We start from the raw sequence: 8,523 nt of genomic DNA, 5'->3' as shown, positions 1-8,523 counted from the left end.
ATCTCAGCTCACTGCAAGCTCCGCCTCCCGGGTTCACGCCATTCTCCTGCCTCAGCCTCCCAAGTAGCTGGGACTACAGGCGCCCGCCACCTCGTCCGGCTAGTTTTTTTTGTATTTTTTAGTAGAGACGGGGTTTCACTGTGTTAGCCAGGATGGTCTCAATCTGACCTCGTGATCCGCCCGTCTCGGCCTCCCAAAGTGCTGGGATTACAGGCTTGAGCCACCGCGCCCACCCGGCCCACTGTGGTTTTTCTTACACATCTCCCTGAGATGCCATGCTCCCTGGGTGTTATGCCCGGCATTTCCTGTAGGACTGGCCTAGAGTCACCCGCCCAGGAGGCGTGGGGTAGATGAGGTGAATGATGGAGGCAGAAAGACAAGCAGTGGCCTGAGGTGGAGCTGCCTGTGGGGGGCGAGGCAGAAGGCTGCAGACAGCCCCGAGTCCAGACCAGAGCCGTCTGCAGAAGGTAGTGCTGCTTCCCTTTGTCCGCAAGGCGCACAGCCCTCGGTCTCTATCCAGACAACTCAGTGACTACACCCTGGCTTCCTGTGATGCCTTGAAAAAGTGCATGAGTTCATCTTGGTCTAGGATTGTTGGAGGAGTCAGAAAAATTACCCCAGGGATCCTGAAGTCATTGGGGTGGAAAGGGGAAGGCCCCCGTGTCTGGCTGGCTCTCAGAAAATGTCTCAGGGAAAGAAGGTAAGGGACATGGCAGGTCCTAGACAGAATTGGAGTGAGAAGGGGGAAAAATGATTTCAAACTGTCAAGCTGGGGCGTAACCCAAGTTTCAGTTCACTTCAGCTCCCTGGGATTCTCTGGTTAATAGTAAGGGGAAGGAATCAGCCCACCCAGACAGCCCTCAGACTTTGCCCAGAAAGTCCTGGAATTATGTGTGCGTGTGTGTGTGTGTGTGTGTGTGCACGTGCTTGCACACAAGGATGCTAAGTTATGAGAAATTTGGAAGAGAGGACTCCTGAAGTTGGATTAAGTTTAACTTTTGCTCTGCACAATAGCCTGGTGGGAACATTGAGGGATGGATTATGATTGCCCCCTTGTGGAGAGAATGCTGCATGGCACCTGAGTGCCTCCGACTACAGATTCTTCCTTAAGGGGATGAAATTTGTCACATTTCTTTAAAGTCACACCTTTAAAACTGGACTAAGCCTTTTAGACACTGTACCAGGATACAAGGTCACAGGCCTGTTGATATTGAGATGTAAACCCAGAATATTCTCGCATTACACAGAAACACCATTGCAACACCAGCTACACTCCACATCCTACAGAAAAGCATTACCCATTTTGTGGCCAAGTTCCCGATGAGAGGCTGGACCTCTTCATCACATTGACTTACGCCGTTGCCTTTCCAGACTGGGCAGAGGGGCTGACTCCGCAGTGTGTGCCAAACAGCCAGTGTCTGATGATCCCGTTTTCCTGCTTATCACCTGAGCCGTGTCAGTATCACTTTCGGGTTTGTTGGTTGGTTAGTTGTTTCAATATGCCCTGTTTTCTACTTCTGTTGGGAAATATTTGGAGTTGAAATAAACCAGTGGGAGCTTGGGAGCCAGTCTGGTGGTTGACAAACTAACAGTGATAGAAAACAAATGACAGGTTTTCTGTGAGCATATGTCACAGCGGCTCGGGCCCACAAGGAGATAGAGGGGTACGTTTCAGGACATCATTCCAAGGGTTTCTGTTCAAGTGTGTTTAATGAGGAAGGGGAGGTTGTTCTCCCATAATGCCAGTGGCATTTCTGGTGCAACCCGGGTGTTTTTCTATGCCTCTTCCCATGCTGCCTCCCCACCCCCCCACTGTGCTCCGCCCCTTCCAAATGCCATGTCACAACAGCACTTGGATGTGTTTTTCTCAACTGTCATCAGCTCCAGCTGGCAGGACCAACTTCTTGAAACACAGGAAGCATCCAGCGGAAAATATTTTAATAAAACAGACTCCTCATAAAATATTGTTCGGGGGAGGGGGGAAGAAACCGACTCCACCAATCTGTCGGCATTGTATTGGGAGATGTGAGAAGCCAGGCTGGCAACAGGGGCCAGATCCTAATGGGCCTTTGTTGGGTGGTGGTTCCGTGTTGGGCACACAGACTCGGTGCCTGGCCCTTTAATCTGGCCTGAGTTTTCTTGAATCACAGATCTTCATCTCCACTGGGAATATCAAAGTGCTTGGGAAACTTAGAGGACCAGGGCGGCAGAAGGGGATGCAGGATCTTTGAAGTGGAGGGAAGAGATCCATTCCTCCTGACTTATTGCCCCAACTCTCACTTCCAATTGCACATTAAATAATCCCAGCACTTTGGGAGGCCAAAACGGGCGGATCACCTGAGGTCAGGGGTTCGAGACCAACCCCGTCTCTACTAAAAGTACAAAAATTAGCCGAGTGTGGTGGTGCACCCCTGTAATTCCAGCTACTCGGGAGGCTGAGGCACAAGAATCACTTGAACTGAGGAGGCGGAGGCTGCCGTGAACTGAGATCATACCACAGCACTCCAGCCTGTGCAACAGAGACTCTGTCTCAAAAATAAAATAACCAGCTCTATGGACAGCAAGATGGCGCTGATTGAGAGCAAGATTGTCTCCTGGAATAGCTGACTCTCTGGCCAGTCCACCCGTGAAGTTCATTTCTTCCTTCTCAGTGGATGTCCATCCCTCCGTCGTTCCATCTGTCCATTCATGCATTCATTCATTCAGCAAGTAACTTTGAAAACCTACTAGGCACAAGCACGTAATATTTTTTTTAAAGGAGGCCTTAAAAGGGAGTTCCCATGCTGACCCTTGGTTGACTTGCATTTTCCCAAAATGAAATTTTCCTGTGTCAAATTTTCTTTCTGAATCAACGGTAGGTTTCCTAGCCCCTTAAAACTGGCCGTTGACAATTGGAAGAAGACTTCAAAAAGATTTCCGGGGGAAACATTCCCTCTACTTTTCAGGTGACATTCCTTGGTTAATATTCAGTTACTAAATCTCTTCAAGAAGTACTGGCTACTTCCATTACTATTCAGAGCACAACTAGCTGATGGGATGCCCGGGGCTTCCCTGGGGCAGGGATCAGGGTAGGAGGGATCCTGCAGGAGAGGCTGTGGGTTAGACACCAGTCAGCAGGGGATACAGTGGAGCACCCATTGATTTCTAGGCCCTCTTGGGCTAGCATCGTTTCTTCCAGAGTGGGAGCTCAGGCTCAGAACATGGATTTGACCAGTCTTCCCAAGGTCACCCAGTTGAAAAGTGACCGGGCCAGCATTCACAATTCTTGATTTCATTCTCTCCATGACACTCTTGATGCTGTCCTTGGAACGGGGCCCTTGAGGGTCCGTCTTTAGGCTGGCTGTGCCCAGAGAGAGCTCCACATCCTAAAATGAGATGGCCTGTCTAGCAGGCCACCCTTCCTCTCTGGTTCCCTGAAGGCTGGAGTTCAGTCTGAACTGGATCTGTTCAGTCTTCTTACCACCAAAGAAACCATGTGTGCTCGTGCCTGACTGTTTCTTCTTGGGGAAGGAAAGAGAAATGACATTTACCAAACATCCCTTAAGATTGTCAAAGGTATTAGCTGGGCATGATGCCGTGTGCCTGTGGTCCCAGCTAGTTGGGAGGCTGAGGCATGAGAGTTGCTTGACCCCTGGGGAGTTGAAGGTTGCAGGGAGCTGAGATCATGACACTGCAGTCCACCCTGGGCCTCAGAGTGAGACCCTATCTCAAAAAATAAAATAAAAAAGATTGTCAAAGGTAGGTGGTAGCTTTCCCATTGAACAGACTGAAAAATTGAGGCTCAGAGAGACTTTCAGTAACTTGCCCAAGGTTTCCCGGGGCCAGAAAATGGTAGGATCGGCTGTCTGATGACAGAGGCCTGGTCCATTCTTCTCTACTATCCAGGCTTTCTGTTAAGACCTAATTATCCTCATGTGCTTCTCTGACTAGTGGGGATGATGGCTGTGGCAGTGAGGTTCACAGCTTCCCTCCTATTAAAAGTGGGCCATGGCCAGGTGCGGTGGCTCACGCCTGTAATCCCAGCACCTTGGGAGGCTGAGGAGGGTGGATCACTTGAGGTCAGGAGTTCAAGACCAGCCTGGCCAATATGGTGAAACCCCATCTCTACTAAAAATACAAACAATTAGCTGGGTGTGGTGACACATGCTTGTAATCCCAGTTACTAGGGAGGCTGAGGCAGGAGAATCGCTTGAACCCAGGAGGTGGAGCTTGCAGTGAGCCGAGATCACACCACTGCACTCCAGCCTGAGTAACAGGACAAGACTCTGTCTCAAAAAAAAAAAAAAAGAAATAAAACAGGCTGTGGTGGTTTCTGCGGGCTGTGTACGGCTGCCAGGCCCCAAGTTATTTTCCTTTTGGCCTGCCAGATATAGGGGAATTGCCCGTCCAACTGGGTGCTTGGAAAGAGCCAATGGCAGGCTCTGAAAGGCAGCGTTGTGGTCTGAGCTGCCGGGCCCCTCAGGGTGGCACACTGTATGCAGACTAAGGCCAAGGCAGGGAGTGACACATTGATCCTGGGGAGCATCTCTCTGCCAGGCAGCTAGTCATTTGTTCCCTGCTGGGAGGCGGCAGTAGGGGCTGGGGCACTGGCCCTCACAGAGTTGCTGAGAGTATGGAGGGAGATAATTATAGGCATCTGCCACCTGTTTAATCTTCACAGCCCAGATATAGGGCTGTCTTCTGAGTCTTAAGGGTTAAGGGGCTTGCAGCTGGTTGTGGATCCGACGTGCCCCTCCTGACCACCTGCACGCAGAGCCAAGTTCTTTCCACTGCACACCTTGTCTCCTAGTGGGTGAGACACTGAACACCCTCCAGTCACGTGAGGGTCTTGACTGGCTACATCCTAGTTATTTGAAGTTCCACTGTACTAAGTAAGAAGGGTCCAGACTCAGCCACCAGGGCCCAGGGCTGTTGCCCAGCTCACCTCTCTGGCCAAATCTATGCAAAATCTGCTCTTTTCAGGTAATTTTTGGTTTGTGAAAATTACCTGGTAGCCTGATAGACAATGTGGAATGTTAGGGGAAAGAGGCAAATTCATTCTGAATCCCATTACTTTCATTCCACTACTTATTAGCATTCCTGGAGATCCCTGCCCAGTCTTTATCCTGCATGTCTTTTACAGAGCTGCAACTTCCTTGCAATATGCCAGCATGTGGACTTGTTCCTTGTGTCTCTGTGACCTCTGTTGACTGTGACTGCAGAGGATCTCATTGTGTGTATGCTCGTGGTCTGCATAACTGTTGCCTCATACTGGATCTTTACATCCTTTCCAGGTTTTCATTAATATGAAAAAATGCGAGGGTAAATATCCTTATTCTAGGCTGGGCACGGTGCCTCATGCTTGTATCCCAGCACTTTGGGAGGCCGAGGTGGGTGGATCACTTGAGGTCAGGAGTTCGAGACCAGCCTGGCCAACATGGTGAAACTCCGTCTCTACTTAAAATACAAAAATTAGCCGGGCGTGGTTGCACACAGTTGTAATCTCAGCTACTCGGGAACCTGAGGCAGGGTAATCACTTGAACCCGGGAGGCAGAGGTTGCAGTGACAGAGATCATGCCACTGCCCTCCAGCCTGGGCAACAGAGTGAGACTCTTAAAAAAAAGAAAAAAGAAATGGAATTATTGACAACTCCCATTAACTGGGAATGTGCTAAGCACTTTACGTACACCATGTCATTTAATCCTCACAAGAAATATGTAGGGGGAGCTCTTATGAGATCTGTTTTATAGAAATAGCTGAGACTTCAAGAGATCGTCACTGCCCTTGGTCACACAGCTAGTTAGTAGCAGGCCTGAGCCTCAAACATGCCTCTTTAATACCAAAAGCCTTTCCCCTTAACTAGTCATTAGAACATTTCTGCTTCATATTGCCAGACAACTTTCTGAAGAATTGTACCCCCTTATACCCTCACCAGAACTGGACTCCTGGACGTCTGGTTCTGATGGACCCAGAGAAACATGTGACTGGCATTCAAACACGCGTCCGAATCCTTCTGGACAAGGAGAACTCCCGCAGGCCATGCTAGCTAGGTAGACAGTCTGTACCCCAAATGCCCAGCCCCTCCTGCCTAGAAATTGGAGTGTCTGATCCTCTGAATTGCACTGCGTGACCCCAGCACCAAAGCCCCAGAAGATTAAAATAAGATCAGAAGAAGCTGCCAGAAGCATTTAGTGAGAAAACCCCGCCTGAAGTCCAGGTCTCAGAATGATTTGCAAGGGACTCTTTGGACACTCGCACACATGCTCTGGCAAAAGCTGGCGTGCTGCTTGTGCACGTTCAACAGCCTCGCCCTCCTCGGGCCTGGGCTCAGCTCAGCCTCGGCAGTTCAGGTGCTCCCAGCTATGGATCACGAAAGGGTAGAGCAGTTTCCGCCCTGCACAGCCCCACAGCTGCCCTGGGGGCGTGGGCCCATCATTTGGATGGCGGCCTGGTGCATGGGCAGAATTCTGGCATCCAACAGGCCTGAGTCAGCCTTCTGGCCCACCAGGCACCAGCCTGGAGGCTCTGGGCATGTCTCCTGGCCCTCCTTTCTTAACATGGTGCCTATTAACATCTCCAGGAGTGTGGCTGGGGAAAAAGCCCACAGGAGGCACTGGCATCCTGAGTGAGCAGGGCGTGTGGCCTCCCTTCTGGCCTTACCTCTTGAGGTGGCCGCCACAGCCTCAGCACTCTGACACTCCCAACACCTCCCCCACGAACCGCCCACTCTCCTCCCTCCCATGCCCACAATCCCCTGCGCGTCTCCGGATCTGGCAGTGACCTGCCATGTTGTAGTTTTCTCTTTATCTCACACACACACACACACACACACACACACACCAGGCACACCAGTAGTCTGTGAGCTCCTCCTCAGCTTTGACTTTCCAACTCCTGGACCACAGCCGAGCCCAGACCTCTGCTCGGAGATGTTTCCTGGGTGAATGAAGAAAGGAATCTGTGGGCCGGGCGCGGTGGCTCAAGCCTGTAATCCCAGCACTTTGGGAGGCCGAGACGGGCGGATCACGAGGTCAGGAGATCGAGACCATCCTGGCTAACACGGTGAAACCCCGTCTCTACTGAAAAATTCCAAAAATTAGCCGGGCGCGGTGGCGGGCGCCTGTAGTCCTAGCTACTCGGGAGGCTGAGGCAGGAGAATGGCGTGAACCCAGGAGGCGGAGCTTGCAGTGAGCTGAGATCCGGCCACTGCACTCCAGCCTGGGGGACGAGACTCCGTCTCAAAAAAAAAAAAGAAAGGAATCTGTGAAGGCAGAGTGTGGCTTGCTGTCAGGTGCCTGGGAGGCCGGGGAGGTGCATCCAGTAACAACCACAGACAGGTAAAGAGCACCTACTGTGTGCCAGGTGTGATTAGGACGTGCGTATGAAGCTGCCAGTGCATCCCCGGCCCTCTAAGAGCCAAGAACTCTGCTCAGCCCCAGGAGCAAGTCTCCAAGATGCCAGCTGGGCCCTCAGCCCCAGGGGGTAGGGGCAGCTGTCTGGGCTCTACCCCCTGGCAGGGTGCCAGGGCCCACTCCCAGAGCAGCCAGCCGTTCAAACACATGAGCAGAAGGTCACAGACCCAATTAGCAGGGCTAGAGGCCTCTCACTCTCACTCTCTCTCTCTCTCTCTCTCTCTCTCTGTCTCACACACACACACACACACACACACACAGACACACACACACACAGTGGATTCTGCGCTCTGGAGACAAAACCAAGCCTGAAGCCAGCCGTGGAGCCTGAACCTAGACTGGAAAAGCAGGAAGTGCCAAGGACGCCTCACCTCTGCCCGCCCAGCATCCCCACAAGGATCTGCAGCAGCCCAGGAAGACACGGGACCCGTTTGTCTGTCACCGCTTCTGCCTGGCGACTCAGAGGAAAGGACTTTTCTCAGGAACTGTCACCATGGAGAGTTAATTCCAGCTGGAAACCAAGCCTTGGGGATGCTTTAGGAACAGGGGCCTCATCCTCAAGACATGACTGACTTCAGTCACCCCTGAAAGGCTTTGCCATCACACCCGAGCCCTCTGCCTCTTCCAGATGCCACATCGCCATTTCTCAAGTGCCTGTTTTGTGCCCAGCAATTTTACAAGTGTCGTCTTGGCTAAACTCCCTGCTCCCCAAAAAATCTTCACAGCCTGGGCATTCAGCCATGAGGGAGCCACTGCTGTAGCCAGTGGAATGACGTGCCCTCCATCCAGGATGTGCACCCGGGCAGCCAGGTCCCACGGCCACTGCTTTCTTGCCCCCACCCCATGTTCCCAGAACTCAGTCTCCAGATCTGGGCTCCAGGACGCAGAGGCTGTCCTCGGGGTGAGGGGCCGGTGCTCTGCACAGTGCCTCTTCCCTGCAGAGGAAAGTGCCCCCAAGGCATCCCCAGCTCCGTCTTCCCTCCACTACAGAGCCTGAAGCCCACGTCCCGTGCTCGGGCCACTGCCTATGTGAGTGTCCAGCTAGTGGCCGTGGAAGGGCTTCTCGGGGCATGGGTATGGACGTGTGAAATTTGCATTCATGATTTTTGTTGCAAGAAGGAAGGAGTGAACCTA

The 8,523-nt window shown here is 52.0% G+C and overlaps 1 protein-coding gene across 1 annotated transcript in view; it reads left to right on the top strand.

Moving 5' to 3' along the window:
• The window catches only part of DENND1A (DENN/MADD domain containing 1A), a 497,378-nt gene that overhangs the window by 473,965 nt on the left and 14,890 nt on the right, over positions 1-8,523 (top strand). The gene's annotated exons all lie outside the window — the stretch shown is intronic.

Source organism: Mandrillus leucophaeus, unplaced genomic scaffold (genome assembly GCF_000951045.1).
Source record: "Mandrillus leucophaeus isolate KB7577 unplaced genomic scaffold, Mleu.le_1.0 Scaffold729, whole genome shotgun sequence".
Classification (NCBI taxonomy): Eukaryota; Metazoa; Chordata; class Mammalia; order Primates; family Cercopithecidae; genus Mandrillus; species Mandrillus leucophaeus.
The sequence above is the reverse complement of the archived record's forward strand: the minus strand, read 5'-3'. Positions and strand labels throughout refer to the sequence as shown.